The sequence below is a fragment of the Sciurus carolinensis genome, unplaced genomic scaffold (assembly GCF_902686445.1).
Source record: "Sciurus carolinensis unplaced genomic scaffold, mSciCar1.2, whole genome shotgun sequence".
In the NCBI taxonomy this organism is placed as follows: domain Eukaryota; kingdom Metazoa; phylum Chordata; class Mammalia; order Rodentia; family Sciuridae; genus Sciurus; species Sciurus carolinensis.
Window position 1 is genome coordinate 282,581 of NW_025920220.1, and position 21,329 is coordinate 303,909.

Here is a 21,329-nt window from a genome sequence, read left to right on the forward strand (position 1 = left end):
GGCCAAACAGAAAAGATGGTAAGAAATCATGAACAGAATCTACAAGAATTATGGGATATCATGAAAAGGCCAAATTTAAGAATTATTGGGATTCAGGAAGGCTTAGAGAAACAAACCAAAGGAATGAACAATCTATTCATGAAATAATATCAGAAAATTTTCCAAATCTGAAGAATGAAATGGAAAACCAAGTACAAGAGGCTGATAGAACTCCAAACATACAAAATTACAACAGACCCACACCAAGGCACATTATTATGAAAATACCTAACATACAAAATAAAGACAGAATTTTAAAGGCCACGAGAGAAAAGAATCAAATTACATTCAGAGGGAAAACCAATAAGAATATTAGCAGATTTTTCAATCCAGACCCTAAAAGCTAGAAGGGCCTGGAACAACATATACCAAGCCCTGAAAGAAAATGGATGCCAACCAAGAATCTTATACCCAGCAAAACTTACCTTCAAATTTGACGATGAAATAAGATTCTTCCATGATAAACAAAAGCTAAAGGAATTTACAAAAAGAAAGCCAGCATTATAGAACATTCTCAGCAAAATATTCCATGAGGAAGAGATGAAAAACAGTGATGCAAATCAGCAACAGGAGGCGCGAGCCTAAAGGAATAGCCAAATAAAGGAGAAACCAAAACATGTCAAAAACAAATGTGAGTCAATTGACTGGGAATACAAATCATATCACAATAATAACCCTGAATGTTAATGGCCTGAATTCATCAATCAAAAGACACAGACTGGGAGATTGGATTAAAAAGAAAAATCTAACAATATGCTTCCTGCAAGAGACTCATCTCATAGATAGAGACACCCATAGACTAAAGGTGAAAGGATGGGGCAAAACATACCATGCACACGGACACAGCAAAAAAGCTGGAGTATCCATCCTCATCTCAGATAATCTGGACTTCAAACCAAAACTAGTCAGAAGGGATAAGGAAGGACATTACATGCTGCTTAAGGGAAGCATAAATCAGCAAGACATAACAGTCATAAATATCTATGCCCCGAACATTGGTTCATCCACATACGTCAAACAAATTCTTCTCAATTCCAGAAATCAAATAGAACACAACACAATAATACTAGGTGATTTTAACACACCTCTCTCACCACTGGATAGATCGTCCAAACAAAAATTGAATAAAGAAACTATAGATTTCAACAACACAATCAACAATTTAGACTTAACGGACATATATAGAATATACCATCCAACAAAGAACGAATACACTTTCTCCTCAGCAGCACATGGATCCTCCTATAAAATAGACCATATTTTATGCCACAAAGCTACTGTTAGCAAATACAAGAAGATAGAGATACTACCTTGTACTCTATCAGATCATAATGGATTGAAATTAGAAATAAATGACAGAATTAAAAACAGAAACTTCTCCAATACCTGGAGATTAAATAATACACTATTATATGATGAATGGATAACAGAAGACATCAGGAGGGAAATAAAAAAATTGTTAGAAGTAAACGAGAACAAAGACACATCATATCAAAATCTCTGGGACACTATGAAAGCAATACTTAGAGGAAGATTTATTTCATGGGGTGCATTCAAAAAAATAAGTAGAAATCAACAAATAAACAACTTAACACTACAGCTCAAAGCGCTAGAAAAAGAAGAGCAGACCAATACCAAAAGTAGTAGAAGACAGAAAATAGTTAAAATCAGTGCTGAAATCAACGAAATCGAAACAAAAGAAACAATTGGAAAAATTAACAAAATAAATAGTTGGTTCTTTGAAAAAATAAATAAAATTGATAAACCCTTAGCCACACTAACAAAGAGAAAGAGGGAGAAAACTCAAATTACTAAAATTCAGAATGAACAAGGAAACATCACAACAGACCCGAGTGAAATACAAAACATAATTAGAAGCTATTTTGAAAATCTGTACTCCAACAAAACAGAAAACCGCGAAGACATCAACAAATTTCTAGAGACATATGAATTACCTAAACTGAAAAAGGAGGACATACACAACTTAAATAAACCAATTTCAAGCAATGAAATAGAAGAGGTCATCAAAAGCCTACCAACAAAGAAAAGTCCAGGACCAGATGGGTTCTCAGCCAAGTTCTACAAAACCTTTAAAGAAGAGCTCATTCCAATACTCCTCAAACTATTCCATGAAATAGAAGAGGAGGGAACCCTCCCAAACTCGTTCTATGAAGCCAATATCACCCTGACACCTAAACCAGACAGAGACACATCAAGGAAAGAAAATTTCAGACCAATATCCTTAAAGAACATCGACACAAATATTCTAAAGAAAATTTTAGCAAATCGAATACAAATATATATTAGAAGGATAGTGCACCACGATCAAGTGGGTTTTAACCCGGGGATGCAAGGTTGGTTCAACATTCAGAAATCAATAAATGTCATTCACCATATCAACAGACTTAAAGTTAAGAATCACATGATTATTTCAATAGATGCAGAAAAAGCATTCGATATAATACAGCATCCTTTCATGCTCAAAACACTAGAAAAAATTGGGGTAGTGGGAACATTCCTTAACATTATAAAGGCCATCTACGCTAAGCCCATGACTGATATCATTCTAAATGGTAAAAAACTGAAAGCATTCCCCCTAAAAACTGGAACAAGGCAGGGATGCCCTCTTTCACCACTTTTATTCAACATTGTACTTGAGACTCTAGCCAGAGCAATCAGACAAACCAAAGAAATTAAAGGGATATGAATAGGAAAAGAAGAACTCAAACTATCCCTGTTCGCTGATGACATGATTATATATTTAGAGGAACCTGGAATTCCACCAGAAAACTTTTAGAACTCATAAGTGAATTCAGTAAAGTAGCAGGTTACAAGATCAAAGCTCATAAATCCAATGCATTTTTATACATAAGTGATGAATCTTCAGAAAGAGAAATTAGGAAAACTACCCCATTCACAATAGCATCGAAAAAAATAAAATACTTGGGAATCAATCTCACAAAAGAGGTGAAAGACCTCTACAATGAGAACTACAGAACACTAAAGAAAGAAATTAAAGAAAACCTTAGAAGATGGAAAGATCTCCCATGTTCCTGGATAGGCAGAATTAATATTGTCAAAATGGCTATACTACCTAAAGTGCTATACAGATTCAATGCAATTCCAATTAAAATCCCAATGATGTACCTTGCAGAAATAGAGCAAGCAATTATGAAATTCATGTGGAAGAATAAAAAACCTAGAATAGCTAAAGCAATCCTCAGTAGCAAGAGCGAAGCAGGGGGTATCGCAATACCAGAACTTCAACTCTACTACAAAGCAATAGTAACAAAAATGGCATGGTATTGGTACCAAAATAGACAGGTAGATCAATGGTACAGAATAGAGGACATGGACACAAACCCAAATAAATACAATTTTCTCATACTAGACAAAGTTTCCAAGAATATGCATTGGAGAAAAGATAGCCTCTTCAACAAATGGTGCTGGGAAAACTGGAAAACCATATGCAATAGAATGAAATTAAACCCCTATCTCTCACCCTACACAAAACTCAACTCAAAATGGATCAAGGACCTCAGAATCAGACCAGAGACCCTGCATCTTATAGAAGAAAAAGTAGGTCCAAATCTTCAACTTGTTGGCTTAGGATCAGACTTCCTTAACAGGACTCCCATAGCACAAGAAATAAAAGCAAGAATCAACAACTGGGATAGATTCAAACTAAAAAGCTTTCTCTCAGCAAAGGAAACTATCAGAAATGTGAAGAGAGAGCCTACAGAGTGGGAGAATATCTTTGCCAACCATACCTCAGATAGAGCGCTAATTTCCAGAATCTATAAAGAACTCAAAAAACTCTACACAAAGAATACAAATAATCCAATCAACAAATGGGCTAAGGAAATGAACAGACACTTCACAGAAGAAGATGTACAAGTAATCAACAGATATATGAAAAAATGTTCAACATCCCTAGTAATAAAGGAAATGCAAATCAAAACTATCCTAAGATTTCATCTCACCCCAATTAGAATGGCGATTATCAAGAATACAAGCAACAATAGGTGCTGGTGAGGATGTGGAGAAAAAAGAACACTCATACATTGCTGGTGGGGTTGCAAATTAGTGCAGCCACTCTGGAAAGCAGTGTGGAGATTCCTCAGAAAGCTTGGAATGGAAACACCATTTGACCCAGCTATCCCACTCCTTGGCCTATACCCAAAGGACTTAAAATCAGCATACTACAGAGATACAGCCACATCAATGTTCATTGCTGCTCAATTCACCATAGCCAGATTGTGGAACCAACCTAGATGCCCTTCAGTTGATGAATGGATAAAGAAACTGTGGCATATTTATACAATGGAATATTACTCCGCAATGAAGAATGATAAAATTATGGCATTTGTAGGCAAATGGTCGAAATTGGAGAATATCATGCTAAGTGAGATAAGCCAATCTCAAAAAACTAAAGGACGAATGATCTCGCTGATAAGCGGATGAGGACATATAATGGGGGGTGGGACGGGCTAGCATTAGGTTTAGGGTTAGGTTTAGAGTTAGGCTAAGGAGAGCAGTAAGAATGAAGGAAAGAAGGACTGTGTAGAGGGAAAAGAGGGGTGGGAGGGGTGGGAGGGGTGGGAGGGGTGGGGGGGAGGGGAAAAATATGATAAACATCATTACCCTATGTAAACGTAAAAAAAAAAATAAAAAAAAAGAAACTGTGGCATATTTATACAATGGAATATTACTCCGCAATGAAGAATGATAAAATTATGGCATTTGTAGGCAAATGGATGAAATTGGAGAATATCATGCTAAGTGAGATAAGCCAATCTCAAAAAACTAAAGGACGAATGATCTCGCTGATAAGCGGATGATGACATATAATGGGGGGTGGGAGGGGTTAGCGTTAGGTTTAGGGTTAGGTTTAGGATTAGGGATAAGGAGAGCGGTAAGAATGAAGGAAAGAAGGACTGTGTAGAGGGAAAAGAGGGGTGGGAGGGGTGGGGGGGAGTAAAAAAAATAAACATCATTGCCCTATGTAAACATATGATTACACAAATGGTATGCCTTGACTCTGTGTACAAATAGAGAAACAACATGTATCCCATTTGTATACAATAAAAAAAAATTAAAAAAAAAGAACTAAAAAAATCCAAACAACCAATAGCCCAATAAATAAATGGATATAAGAACTCAAAATGTACTTCACAGAAATACAAACATAAAAAATATATTAAAAACTGTTCAAAATGTCTAGCAATTAGAAAAATAAAAATTAATAATACACTGAGATTCCAACTCATTCGAATCAGAATGGCAGTTATAAAGAATACACATAAAAATAAGTGTCAATTATGTTGGGAAATGGTACACACTTATGTTGCTTTTGGGACTGCAAATTTGTGTAAACACTCTTCAGTGTGTTGATTCCTCAGGAAATAGAATGGAAACTCTGTTTGACTAAAAAAAAATAAATAAATAAAACCCATGAAGGCATGGCCATGGAAAACCACCCCTTTTCTCTGGACTTGATACTTCTGTATATCTTGTCCCTTCCTCTGTGTGCACCAGATAAATTAAAATTCAAAGTACAAGCAATTTTGAGTTAATGTGCTATAGTTATGACCCCAATCACTCTCTTCTACTCAGGGTAACACTGGATTTGCATATCCTGTCCAAAATATGTCACATTGCTCAAGCAGGTTAATGCCCAAGGGTACTCCAACTTTTTCAGTTCATCTGATGGTAGACATTTATTTTTTCAGTTTTGCAATGTGTATGCCTCTCAATTCATTTATAACTTTAAGAGAAAACTCAAAACAGGAGTAGATATTTATTTGGTATATCCATGAATGGAGGGAGAATCAGAAGACTCATATTCTACTGTATTTTGAAAATCACCCCTCTTAATATGTGCTCTTTGGGGTGTTAGGATATAATTCCAGTGTCACACATATTCTGCACACAATCCCTACCAATGATCTCTGCCTCTAGTTGTAACATCTACCCTTAGGTAAGATTGTATTATTTATTAACATTAAATAATTTTTATATGATTGGATTTATACAGGTCCATTTATTACACTTAACAATAAAAATAATGTTTATATTCATATTCATTTACCTATAAAATTTTCTGTATTGTGATTTCTTGGTCTTTAAATTACTGTAATATTATAATTTTATAATGTACATGTCAGAAAATGATAGCTGCTACTTTTACTCTTATAATTCACAGAGTTCTTGGTTCATATCATATATATCATTTTTCTTCTAGGAGAATTTTAGAACTTTTGCTCTGATCCCTTCTTTAATTAAAAGTAAAGTATGGTACAATTTTGATGGGGTATTAATATAGATTAACTTGGGGAAGATTGTCATCTTTATAAACATGAGTTTTATTATCCATACAAAAGGTGTGTAATTGATTCTTCTATGTTTTTCTGTATTTTTATTTTCCTAAATTCTGCACATTACCTTTTTAAATATGCTTACATAGAAAATACAATTTTTATGTGACATCTGTATAAAATATACTTGTTTCATAGCATTTTTGAAACTGGATGTCATATAACAAAAAAATGTGTCTGGCTGTAGTAACCATTATTTCATGCTTTACTCTTTCTTCCTAAATGTATATCCTCTTTAACCATGGCCATGGGTTTCAACATTGGAGCAATATTGTTATAACCTGAAATGTACAAGTACTATAATTTCAGTCTCTGTTTCTAGTGGGGTGTATCATGTATATTCAACAGTAAAACAGTTTCTAAAAGTGAATAACAGTTTAAACTCCATCTTTCCTTCCTGAGAATGCATTTATTCCACATGTTTGCCAATACTATTTAATTTTGTGTATATGATTTGATTTGATTTTACATTAATTAATGTTTAAAGATGTTGAGTTTTTATGATTATTGAACACTTAGATATCTCCTAAAGTGGTTTTTCAAGTACCTTGCCTGCTTTTCCTTTGAGTATGTATTTTTCTTTCTTCTTATAAGTTTTTGATTATATGTGAGGTAATTAGGCTCTTTCACTGTGTCACATCTCCTTGCAACTTTAATGGAATCATTTAATAAAAAGAATTTTTATTTTGATATACAATTTATAAATTTAAAAATATTATTTTGTGTAACTTTGAAAATAAATAACTTTCTTCTTTTCTTTTTCTCTTTTATGATATTGGGCATCGAAACCAGTGTGTCCTATTACTGAGCTATATCCTCAATCTTTTAAAAATTTTATTTTCATATTGGGTTTTTCTCAGTTGCTTGGACTGTCCTTACATTTGTGATCCTCCTGCCTTAGACTCCAGATTTCTGGATATTTTAGGTGTGGACTACCACATGAATCCTATCTCACTCTGTCTTAATTTTGAGTGCTTTATATTTTCTTTGATATTCAGTATTATTTATTCATAATTCTTATATTCATTATTATTATTTGGTATAAAGGAAGAGTACAATGCATTTTTATTATAACATAGATGTCCCAGAGTCCAGCAACTTTCTTTGGAAAAAATGCCATTTTTATTCTTCCCTGCATTGCAATCTCTATGATTTATCACTGTCTAAATAGAAATGGATATATTAAGAATTTGGTCTTGAGTTCCTCCATTTATTCATTTTATTTTGAGGTCCAAACTGAATGCTGTAACTTCATAACATCAGTCATGTGTGGCATCGTGATGTTTTGGTCAGTGACAGACTTCATGTACAACAGTGGACATAGAAAATAGCCTAGAAATGTAGTAGTCTGTACCTTCTAGATGCTTGTCATTACACTCAGATATTTGAAAAGCAAAAGAATCATCTTAGGTAAATTTTCCAGAATGTATATTCATCAAATGAGACACACACACACACACACACACACACACACACACACATTGCATATACATGCAGTTATATACTATATAATCAACATAATTTTTACTTGTCAAATTTACCAGAGCTATTTCAATTTCATTTGCTTTTTGAAAACACCAACACTGATGCTGGTGATTGTTTCCGTGGTATGTTCATTTTCAATATTTTCCAATTTTGCTCTTTTGCTTAGATTTTCTTTTCTCTACTCTTTTTTTAAAAAATTAACTTTTTCCAAACTGTTGATATGAATGCTTTGCTAATAAATTGTTAGTCATTTTATGGTTTACTAATTTATGTCTGCATGCTTCACTTTTAATCTCAGCTTTAGATGTATCCTACTATTTTACAGCCTTATGGAGGTTTAATTGGCACATAGTAACCTGTATATCTCTTAGGTATATACTTTTATCATCCAGCATACAAACATACTCATATAAATAGCACCACAATCAACAAAATTATTATATCCATTACTAAAATTTGTTTCCTAGTATCCTTTTAAATACCTCCTTCTCTTCTCCCCCATAAACCTTTATGTAATAAATTTGATCTTATTGAGCACAGCAAGAACAGGCAAACATCAAAATTAATAGAGATCTTTGAATTACAAGGGAACCATACCTTGTACTATTGCTAAAAATCAAGAAATAGAACATTAATGATGCCCTGGCAAGTCCTTCATGTGCTCTTCCTCTTAATACCCCTCTATAACCCCACATGGTAAGTCCTCTTTTTTCTATATAGTACTATATAGAAAACAAAACAAGCAAACAATAAAACAGAAATGTTACCCCCTCTTTACCCATTAAAACAAAAAGGGGAAAAAAGGGGGAAGCTGTTGGCTTGTTTCCAACCCTGACCACACCCCAGCCTGCTGCTCTCTGATAGCAGGGGATGTGAGGTGAATCTAGAGATTAAGAAGGAGAGAGCTGGAGCATGATGTGAGGCTGGGGGCTATTAAGAGAGGGTTCCAGAGTATAGTGGTAGGAGGGAGACAGGAGCAGGGAAGAGGAGAAGGGCAACTGGGGACCAGAAAGAAGCACAGATGGAGCAGGCCAGATAGTGTAAAAAATGGCAGAGTGAGTAGGCAGTGTCAGCATGTAGACAGGAGGAAATAAGAAGACTGCAGTAAAAAAGAGAGTGGCATGTCTGGTGCAGATCTCCAAGCTACAACATGTGAAATGTTCAAAATCTAGTTTTTTTCTACTCTCATTTCCAAAGGTACATCCCATCCCACACCCATTAAAAGGGTTCTCCTTCTGTCACTCAAATTCTGATTTCTGCCAATTTGAATTCACTTTATGTTCTTCCTCTTCTTCTTCCTCATCTTCTAGATCCCATTTATTCCCCTCTCCCATCTTAGCAGGTTATTTTTTTTCCACAGCCCACTTCCCTTCCTCCTGTACCACTTCTTTATTTTGCTCTTGCCGGTTTGCTTTAGCCTTCGATTTCTTCTTATCCTTCTAAATAGCCACTGCCTCATGTTTTTCTCTGAGATGGTGTTGGGGTTGTCTTTGTACTTGTATGAATGCTGGATTCTAGTATCCATATTGAAGGTTCTTGGGCTGCAGAGTATGGCAGCACGTGGAGGAATATTTCCCAGTGGTAAAGTCAGCAGTGGTGTGGACCACTTGGAGCATTCTCAATGAATATTTTTTTCCACTTCTTTCTAGGGTAGAATGGTTCATGTCTTGATAGTACCACTCAATTTCCAAAATGGCCTTACTTTTACCACAGCAAGCTTGACGATGCCAATTACCTAAAATCTCTGTGACCACTATATTTTTTCCTCCCTGGTGAGTATACAATAGTCTCTGTTGGCTTGGATTTTACTGTCCTTAAATAGTATTGTTTTATAGTCATTTATATTTGTCATTTGAATGTGTCCTACTGTGGGGTTTTCCGGGAACCCCAGCCTCGGGCGTGGTCAAGATGGCGCCTGACGCTGAGCCAGAGGCGGCCAGCTATACAGTAAACAACCAGCAAATTCCAATAATTGGCTAGTTAATGATGTGACTAGAGCATGCCCCCCCTCGTGCACCCGTCCTGTGCCTGCAGCTGTCCGCGTTTATCTTGTGTACTCTCCCCTGATTGACTGAAGTGTATATAAGCCTGGTGGGTGGGAGAGTAGGAGAGAAGCTGAGGAAGGGACGGAAGAAGCGGAAGAACCGGCGGCGACGACGGCGGCCACGGCAGCAGCGGGAGCGGAGCTGGAAGGAGGGAGTACGCGAGAGTGGAAGGAGCTGGGAAAAGGAAAGCTGAAAGTGCGAAGAAGCTAGGGGTAAGAGAAGCGTAGGAAAGAACCTGTGCACAATAAACTTCCAAAGCTTCAGACGTTTGCCGTGTCTCTCTCTGCGGGCAGAGGGGACGCGACAGCTGGTGCCGAAACCCGGGACTATAAAAGGGACAAGGTAAGATATCTTAAAAAAAATTTTTTTTAACAAGCTAAACCGGTTATAAAAAAGTCAAAAAAGGTAAACAGGTAAAAAAGTCAAAAAAGGTAAACAGGTAAAAAAGTCAAAAAAGGTAAACAGATAAAGAAGTCAAAAAAGGTAAACAGGTAAAGAAGTCAAAAAAAAGGTAAACAGGTAAAGGAGAGGCGCCTCGACGTTCGCGGTATAGCGACTATCCGGATACGCGGAATGCGGTCCAGTTAAAGGGTATCAGGACACGCTATCAGCAGTCCTGGGGGCACGCGGAATGCGGTCCAATTAAAATAAAAATAAGGACACACGGAAGGTGGTCCGGTATCGGGACACGCCATTAGCGGTCCTGGTGCGTGGAACGCGGTCTAATTAAAGTGAAAGTAGAAACATGCTTGGAGCGGTCCAATTAGGTAGTACGTGAAAAGCCGCTATAAAAATTTTAATGCGCACTTGATAGTTTTCCTTTCAGCAATCTCCTTGCTCCTGGCAGCTAGGCCACTGTTATTGTAATTGCCATAACTAAAGCTATTCAGATTAGTAGCAATGGGGTCTGGGTGCGGCAACCCCTCAGGGAACCATTGAAAAACAATGGGACGCCATTGAGAAAAAAAAAAAAAAACAGCCAAAGTAAAAAAAAAGCCGCTTAGTGTGCCACAGGGGGTATCTTCATGAACAGGGTCTAATAGCAACAGAAAAAAAAACGCTTAAAAAGAATAAAGTGAGGAAAGATTGAGTAGTGGTGACCTAGAAAATAATTGCTCAAAAAATCTAAGAACAAGGGAAAAAAGGGAATTAAGTTTAACATAAAGAACCCCCAAAAGGAATAACCAAGTGGTAGTGAAAACTTAAGAACAAGGGAAAAAGGTAGGAGAAACCTAAGCCTAATAAAAAGAGCTTCAAAATCTGTAGAACCTGCCCGTATTTGAGGAGCAAATGGAGATACCATCAACCATTAGAAAAACTTTAAAGGGGCAGTTAAGACTATTGGAGACAGGTATGCAGAGCAGTGTTATCTGGAGAACAATGGCTAATTGGGGAAGCTCAGTGGCAAAAAAACAGCTGTTGAAACTGCTTGCAGAAACATAGTGGCAAGGTTTCCCGATAGAAATGTTAATAGGAGAAGGCCAATACGTTTCAATAGATGCACAAAATCAGCAGCAAGGAGATAATGCCCTAACAAAAGATAAGAGATAACTATAGTAAAAATCTGTTACACCTTATGCCCCAGGGCTATGTCCAAGATGCAGAAAGGGAAATCATTGGAGCAGTGCCTGTCAGTCTATTAGAGATAGGGAAGGTAATTTTTTAGGTTTAAATCCTAAACTTCAAAAAAATGGGAGACAGGGCCCTCCCCGGGGCCCGCAACAAATATACGGGGTGATTCAACAAGTTCCCCGACGGTGGTATCCTCCCACAGAGAAGGGGAGCGCAGGGCCACCTCAGGGAGTGCAGGATTGGACATCTGTGCCACCTCCAGACTCATACTAACCCCAGATATGGGGGTGCAGATGATTGATACTGATTGGCATGAAAAAATCCCACAAAACAGTGTAGGGCTATTACTAGGTAGAGGTTCCTCAACACTAAAAGGACTTATAGTACACCCAGGGGTTATTGATCCTGATTTCACTGGACAAATAAAAGCCTTAGTCTCTTCACCAAAAGGAATTACGGTCATCTCTCCAGGGGATCGCATTGCACAAATGCTTATATTGCCCAGTCGACATTCCTTGTGGCCCAGTGAAAATACAAATAAAAGACAAGGAGGTTTTGGATCAACAGGAACCACTTTAATAAACCTTACTATGGATATGGAACAGAGGCCCCTCCTAAAATTAAAAGTGGGAAATATGGAATTTACAGGTTTATTAGATACGGGAGCAGACAAAAGTATTATCAGTGCAATGGTCTGGACAAAGCACTGGCCATTGATCACAGCAGCTCAGAGCTTGAGAGGCTTAGGAGTAGCAGAGAGCCCCAATCAAAGTGCTTCCTCATTATCATGGAAAGATACAGAGGGACACACAGGAATATTTCAACCATATGTCTGTAATGTTCCTATTAGCCTATGGGGACGAGACGTCCTGCAGCAAATGGATATGAAACTCACCACTGACCAGATTTACCAAGGGACTCCTGTAAGAAATATGTTACAAAATATGGACTATGATGATAAAAAAGGATTAGGAAGACATAGCCAAGGATCTACCCAACCACTGCCTTTACCCCCACCAAAAAATGATTCTCATGGATTGGGTTTTTCCTAGGGGCCACTGATAAACCATCAATCCCTATAATATGGAAAGATGATAAGCCTCGCTGGATTCCACAGTGGCCCCTAACAAAAGAAAAGCTAGAGGCAGCTCATAAGTTAGTACAAGAGCAGGTACAAGCAGGTCATTTACAACATTCTACCTCTCCTTGGAATACTCCAATATTCTTAACAAAGAAAAAATCAGGAAAATGGAGGTTATTACATGATTTAAGAGCCATAAACGAACAAATGTACCCTATGGGACCCGTCCAATGTGGACTCCCTCTTGTTACTGCACTACCAAAAAATTGGCCTACTATTATTCTGGATTTAAAAGATTGCTTTTTCTCTATACCCTTGCACAAAAATGATTGCTGGAGATTTGCCTTTACTTTGCCCTCTCTTAATCACACTCAGCCTGACCAGAGATTCGAATGGACTGTGTTGCCTCAAGGTATGGCTAACAGTCCTACTATATGTCAAGTATACGTAGATAAAGCGTTAACAACTACTAGACAAAAGTTTAAGAGATTGTTGATTTATCACTATATGGACGACATACTTATTTGCCATCCAGAAAAAGAAGTTTTGTTAGAAGCATTACAATTTATGACTCAAGCATTAGAAAAGAGAGGACTAATGATAGCCCCTGAAAAATTACAATTAGAGGAGATCCAAGAATATCTGGGTACAAGGCTCACTGCTACTACAGTCAGACCAATAAGGTTGACCATCAGAACAGATCAATTGAATACCTTAAACGATTTTCAGAAACTCTTAGGTGACATTAACTGGATTAGATCCTATTTAAAATTATCCACAGGGGAATTAAAACCTTTATTCGATATATTAAAAGGTAATCCTGACTTGAATTCCCCTAGGAAACTTACTCCTGAAGCACGGATATCCTTACAGCTAGTAGAGAATAGACTTCAGCAGTGTTACGTTGATCGTTGTGATCCTACTCAACCATTAAGTTTAATCATAATCTCGGAGAAACATACCCCTTTTGGCATAGTTTGGCAAGGAGGACCTCTGCAAAGTATAAATCTCCCTAGCTCTCCAGCTAAAACATTGCAATCATATCCCCAAGCTATTGCTCAGGTAATATTCAAGGGAATAGAATCTTGCATTACTGTTTTTGGAATCCATCCGTCTATTATTATAACTCCTTATTCCACTCAGCAAATTAAGTGGTTAATTAATAATGATGATGATTGGTCAGTATTATATTGTACCACTTCAGCTCAGTTCCATAACCATTACCCCCAACATCCCTGGATTCAATTCTGTAAAAATACTCCCATAGTTTTTCCAAAAGTGACTAGTGTCCAGCCTCTTAAAGATTGTGTAACCATTTTTACTGATGGCTCCAAAAATGGAGTAGGTGCAGTACTTATCAGTAAACAACTTCACACCATAATAGTTCCACCTAACTCCGCACAGGTTACTGAACTTGCAGCTGTAATATTAGCCTTTAAATTGGCAGATAATCAGCCATTCAATCTTCTGTCTGATAGCTTATATATCGTTAACGCTTTACAGGTTCTTGAAACGGTACCCCATATTTCTTCCATGTCCACGGTAGCTTCTTACTTTACTACACTACAAAACCTTATCCTACAGTGTAAACATCTATTCTATGTAGGACATATTAGAGCTCATTCTAATTTACCAGGACCTTTGGCCAATGCTAATGACTTGGTAGATATGGCCACCAAATCAATTTTTGTCTTTTCCATAGAGGAACAGGCAAAACTCTTTCATGAAAAATTTCACGTAAATTCCACTACTTTGAGCAGAAAATTTCCTATATCTAAATGTATGGCTCGACAAATAGTAAAAAATTGTCAACATTGTGCTCCTTTAATCCCAGTGCAATCCTTTGGAGTTAATCCTAGGGGACTGCTGCCTGGCCATATTTGGCAGATGGATGTAACCCATATTTCTGAATTTGGTACTGTTAAGTATGTACATGTGTCAGTAGACACTACTTCAGGGGTCATTATGGCTTCTGCTCATTCTGGAGAAAAGGTAAAAGATGTCATTCAACATTGCCTACAAGCGTTTGCTGGCTGGGGCATACCTAAAGTTATTAAAACAGATAATGGTCCTGCTTATACTTCCAAAAGCTTCCAGTTGTTTTTACAAACATTTAACATCCAATCAGTCACTGGCATCCCCTATAATCCTCAGGGACAGGGCATTGTGGAAAGAGCACATCTTACTTTAAAAAATTGTCTAAATAAACAAAAAGGGGGAATAGGAGCCTCCTACAAGTCTCCTAAAGATAAACTTAACTTAGTTCTTTTCATTCTAAATTTCTTAACTCTGGATAGGGACGGCCATTCTGCAGCTGATCGACATTATAATCCCCATAATACTTCTCAAGTATGGGCAAAATGGAAAGATATCCTGACAGGTTGTTGGAAAGGACCGGATCCAGTCCTTTGTTGGGTCCGAGGGTCTGTTTGTATTTTCCCACAGGATCAACAGACTCCAGTCTGGATTCCAGAAAGGCTGGTCAGAGTTTTACAGCATGCAAGTGATGCTGCTCCTCCTCACAATGGTGAGTTTGAGCCTTCCTCCAATAACAGAAACTCGGACGGAGAGGCAAACCCGGAACCTATGGGCCATTGTTAGCCTGGCCATATTTTTCATTTCTGACTAACATATTTTTTATCCTTCCTTTTCTTGTTTTTCACCAATTTCTCTACAAGTCTGTCAATTCTACTGATGATTTTTCAGGTCGTGCTGTTTTTGGTGACAAGGATATTTCTAGCCTTTCTTTGCCTTAACAGGAGAAATTTCTGCACTTTGCCGTTGGAATCATGCTACAAATCAGACCCAGAGTAGAGCAACTTGTTCTGCTGACCCTAGCTGTGATATTGCTTTTCCTCCCACGTCAGCTTGTGTATTTTCTCTTTTTTATGTTTCTACCAACTAACATTTCTAATAACACCTCTTAACTGTTCACTAACTGTGTCCTATCTCTCACAATACTGGAATGGTTCTTTTGCCACCTGTGCAATTTGCACATTTCTATCTTCCTACCAGTCCTAGTTTCTGTTGCAGATACAGAATTGTCAGTGCTATTATCAAGAAACAGAAGAGGTTTTGACATTGCAACAGCCGTGATCACTGCCACCACAGTCCTTGCAGTAGCAGCATTGACACAACCACAACAATGATTATTCGGCCAAGAATGCAGCTGCAGCCTTTCAGACCATAGAGACTCTATCAGAGAGTGGACTCATTATAAGAACAAGTGGATGCTTTGCAAGAACTTTTGGGACTGGGATGCGTTTATTCCCTGAGAGCTGCTTTGTGTTACCCATGTTGTAACTCTATTGGGATGTATATTGTTTCTGTATTTGATATGGCTATAAGGTTCCTCTTCTGTTTATAGAATTGTCAAACAGTGGGCAAGCTTAGGAGCTATGGTGGTACCCCTCTGCCTTGGCCTTCTTCTCTTCGTTCGTTTTGGCATGCATCTGCAAACTAGCCAATAGAGAGATCAAATTATTTTTCATCAGGCCATGACCGCCCTAAAGGCCGACAGCCCCCCATTAGTATGGCTCTTGATGCTGGATCGGTAGTCAAAGACGGGTAATGAAGTAGGTGGCTGTGTACCGACCTAAGACAGGAGCTGCAGCATGCTCTGCAGGCTCTGATGACGGGTAAGGACATATGCTGACCACTCAGCCTAAGACAGACACGGTCCCGAGCCTTAGTTTAATATTAAAGAAGGGGGATCTGTGGGGTTTTCCGGGAACCCCAGCCTTGGGCGTGGTCAAGATGGCGCCTGACGCTGAGCCAGAGGCGGCCAGCTATACAGTAAACAACCAGCGAATTCCAATAATTGGCTAGTTAATGATGTGACTAGAGCATGCCCCCCCTCGTGCACCCGTCCTGTGCCTGCAGCTGTCCGCGTTTATCTTGTGTACTCTCCCCTGATTGACTGAAGTGTATATAAGCCTGGTGGGTGGGAGAGTAGGAGAGAAGCTGAGGAAGGGACGGAAGAAGCGGAAGAACCGGCGGCGACGACGGCGGCCGCGGCAGCAGCGGGAGCGGAGCTGGAAGGAGGGAGTACGCGAGAGTGGAAGGAGCTGGGAAAAGGAAAGCTGAAAGTGCGAAGAAGCTAGGGGTAAGAGAAGCGTAGGAAAGAACCTGTGCACAATAAACTTCCAAAGCTTCAGACGTTTGCCGTGTCTCTCTCTGCGGGCAGAGGGGACGCGACATCCTACTTTGTAAAATATTTTGAACTTTTTCATTTGTGCTATAATCTGTTGAGATGTATTTTTTTCTTAAAAAATGTAGGGTACCTCATATATTTTACACTACACATAATTCACTAGAAGTGTTCACTAAATATATCTTTCACACTTTTGATCTTACCTTTTAACATTGAAGATATGCTGACATAAATTGACAAAAGTAGAATTCACAGAGGTGAACTTCTAGAAATTTACAGGGTAGAATCTTGGAAAGGAGAAAGTAACACAATCAGATAACTGAAGTGCATATGAACTCCCAGAGTTTTAAGTTAAATGCCAGGACCCATTTGCACTGTGGAGGGATGGCCAGTCACATGCACAAGGTGTGAAAACAATAGTAAGTTGGGTGATCTGTGGTTACATGCAACTGAGTAAGTTTCCAGAGGTCTAGTAAAAATCTTAGGTCATACCTGCTATATAAACAGGGTTGTGTCCTCAGTTCTACTTCTGAAATTAACTGTTTCTGAGCCTTTTTGAATTTGGGAATCTCTCAATTTTCTGTTAAGTATTTTAGAGGCAGTTCCCTATGTAGCTCTCTTCCCATTTCAATAAATTGTATGGATCTTTGTCCTGTCCTGTTTGTTTTCAAACCCAGCATCTTCTGCTTTTCTTCTTTTTCCTGCTCTTAGAGCTGCATTTTTTAACATCCTGGCAAATATTGCTTGCAAGGATAAACATGTGGACATTATGCCATCTGCTGTTCTATGGGGCTAGGCTGTGTGAGGTTTGAGGGCAGCTGATGGTGCACCATCATGTTGTATGCAAGGTGCATTTATTATCTTACTTTTTAGGGCATCATCAAAACAAATGGAAGAGAAGCTTTAAGACCATAAGCTGAGAAATGCTAGCAGTAGCTAGAAACTGGAATGATTCTTTTGTACATTCTCTAGAAGGACCATGGCTCTGCTAACACTGTGATATTAGTCCATTGTCAAGATATCTAAAACATTAATAACTGTAGTAGAATAAATTTCTATTATTTTATGAAACATATTTGTGATGATTTATTTCAACAGCAATAGGAAAATTTCTTTTCTGCAATTTAAATTAACTGTGTGACAAAAGGCTAATGTGATAAATGTTAAAACTAAGTAGTAGTTGCCAAAGTTGTGCAAATATTTAGCAAAATGTGATTGAAGATTACTATCTTATTGTCAAAAATGGCAATACCTTGATCAGGTAACAGCTTTAATCTGATTAATTATTATACTCTGCTTCTTTCCTTAATTGCAACTTCTTTGGAATACAAACTATGTATTGTGAACTGAAGAATATTCTCCTCTTTGGTTTAGACCATGTTTTATAATTTATACCTTAAGAAACATTCTAAAGATGTTTGTGACTTTTTTTAATTTGCAGTGAACAACACTGATCTATATAAGTTGAGGTCTGATGCTGACCTAAATTTTCTGAAAACATTTGTTTTTAATTCTGTAAATTGGTGGGTTTCTTTCCTAATTCTAAGTTTTACTATATTGAGAAAAGGAGACTTTCCTGGGTAGTGTTTCTACCATCTCTTGTGTCTGATAACATGTTTGTGGAAGTTTCTTGTTTTGTTCATTTGATTTATGTTTATAAGAATTAGAATTTGACTGAGATTCTCACCAGCATCTTTGACCTAGTCAAACTGAAAAGTATTGCAACTTACCTGTGTCTCTTGTTGTTTGGGTTTTCTGGTTTTTACAAATGAGGCATGAAAGAAGTAATTTTAAAGTGGATTTTTTTCAAGGTAACAATTTACTAAAAATATCAGAATCCTCAAGTGAGCTTTGGAAAGTTACAAAATTGAAGATAAATCAGTTTCTTAACTAAACCATATGCCCTTAAGTAGATGAATGGATAAAATAAAAACTGTGATGCATATACAAATTGGAATATTATTCAGTCATAAAGGAGAATAAAATTATGGAATTTGCAGTTAAATAGATGGAGTTGGGGAGATTACCTTGCTAAGGAAAATAAACCAATCACAAAAAACCAAAGACTGAATATTTTCTCTGATAATTTGATGGTGATACATAATGGGGGAAGGTTGGATTGTGTAGAGGAAAATGAGGAGAGGTGAGGGAGTGTGGGGAAAGAAAGATGGTGGAATGAGAAAAACAAAATTACCCCAGGTACATGTATGATTACATGAATGGTGTGACTCTACTTCTGGTACAACCAGAGAAATAAAAAGTGTAGTCTGTCTGTATACAATGAATCAAAATACATTCTGTTGACATGTATAAGTAAATAGAACAAAGAATTAAAAATTTAAAAGAAGAAAATAAGAATTCAAATGTGAAATTGTAAGTATTCTTATGACTATATAAAAAATACCTAGGGACAATTCTTAAAATATGTGAAATCTTGAATATTGAGGAATAGAATCCATGGCTTATTTATAGAAGATCTAGCATCATCCCTAAGTCCTTTCCTTGTTTGTAAGGATTTAAGTTTAGAGAAAGGGGGCAGAAATTGCATTTTATTTGTGTGTTAATAAAATTGGACCTATGTGTTTAACCAGTGAGTTATATCTTCATCAATTTTTATTTTATTTTGGGACAGGGTATTGCTAAGTTACTGAGGCTGGATTTAAAGCTGTGATCCTCTGGACTCAGCCTCCCAAGTAGTTGTGATTACATGTGTATGCCACTACCCCTGGTAGGGATTGCATTCTTTTTCTTCTTTAACCAGTGATCAAACCCGGTGGTGCTTAACACCCAGTCATTCTTATTCTTTTTATTTTGAGGTATGACCTTGTTAGGTTGCTAGGGCTAGCATTAAACTTGCATTTCTTCTGCCTCTGCCTCATGAACTGTGGAAATTATAGGCATGTGGTGCCCAGCAAAGATTGCATTCTTGATTTTATATTTTTACAGGTTGGCTCGGGATAAAATCTGGAATTGCAAATTTGTATTCCTATTTCCAATTTTGAGGAAGAACATGGAGATAACAAAGAAAGGATGTGACTCTCCATATCTTAGGAAGTGGAACATGAAGTACTGATTCACCTGCCAGTACTGATTCAGTATTTAAAGGTTTCTCAGATACTACAGATGTAATTGTTTAAGAGAGAAATTGTATCAAGGACTCTGAGGAAGGGGGAGCTAGGTATTTCAAAGTGTCAGAAAGTGGACACTTGAAAAAATCAATGCTGATCTGCATTGGTACAAAGAATAGAGTCCATGATGTATAATTGTGGGATCACACAAAATATATTAGAATGTAAGAAATGTAGTGGATACATTTGCAAAAGATGATTATGGGTAGGACTTGGTTGAAAGTCATCACTATCACACCCCATCCACATACCAACATCACTTCTCTTTCCCCTCCCCTCCCTTCTACTACTTAGTCCCACCACAACTCTTCTCATGATGAACTTTGCTTGAAAAGAAATGTAAGTTTCAGTGGTACTCTGGGGATCACCATGGCAAAGTCCAGGGTTATCTCTGTCTGTGTGTCCCTCTTTCTCTCTCTCACACACACACAAAGAACTAAAGATTTCAATCATAGATCAATTGATGGATCAGGTGGGCTTGGAAGTTTTGGGACAAATAACTCAGAAATGGAAAGTGAAAATGTGCAGAAAGATTATACATTACATACAACCTATCACTTCCTTTTGTGTGTGTGTGTGTGTGTGTGTGTGTAATATAACCTACAGAAAACTCCCAACTTAGTTTAGTGTGACAGGGTGACAGGTTTAAAGAAAATTAGCATGTTATTATTTTGATTATTAGCAAATTTAAAATAAAATGAAAAATTTTTTTTTTTTTTTTTTTTTTTTTTTTTTTTAGAATTGGCTTGCTTCTCTTCAGTTTGAGAAAATTAGGCCAAGGAGAAAATTTCCTTAGGTTTCTTTATTCTTTTTGTTGTTATTATTCTTGTTGTGTAATTTTAAGTTGCATAACAGTATGTTTAGAAATACATAAAAAGAGAAAAATCAGTGATATAGGTAAGAATTTAATATATCCACCAGATGTTATATATTCACTATGGTGTATTACCCAAACATAAATAAAAAATAAAATCCTGTAATGTTGGAGGTTCAAGATGGCGGACTAGAGGGCGGCTGCATTTCATGTTGCTCCAGGACTCAAGATTCAAAAGAGGAGATAGTGACTTGGGACCAACTCAAAGCCGCCGGGTGAGTTTCTCCCATAGGGGAGGCGTCCCCGTTGGGGCAGTAGCCCCAGAACGCAGAGAACTTTGTGAAGTACAGTGACTCGGCGGGTCGCCCCTCCCCCACTGGAGCGGTAAACACGGACAGCGAAGCGGAGCGAAAAATGGCGGATTGAAGTTTCCAGGATCGAGGGCAGATTCTCTAACCTAAGGAGACTCGTCTGCGAAGGGTGAGGCTCCCAAGCCCAGGAGGGAGGTCCGGGCCCCTGGGAACGTTGCCTGCGAAGGCTGCCTTGCCCAGGCGGCAAGACACACCTCCCCCACTGGAGCAGTGAACAAAGAAAGCGGGGAACTTTGCAAAGGAGGTTGTGCGACACACCGCTTG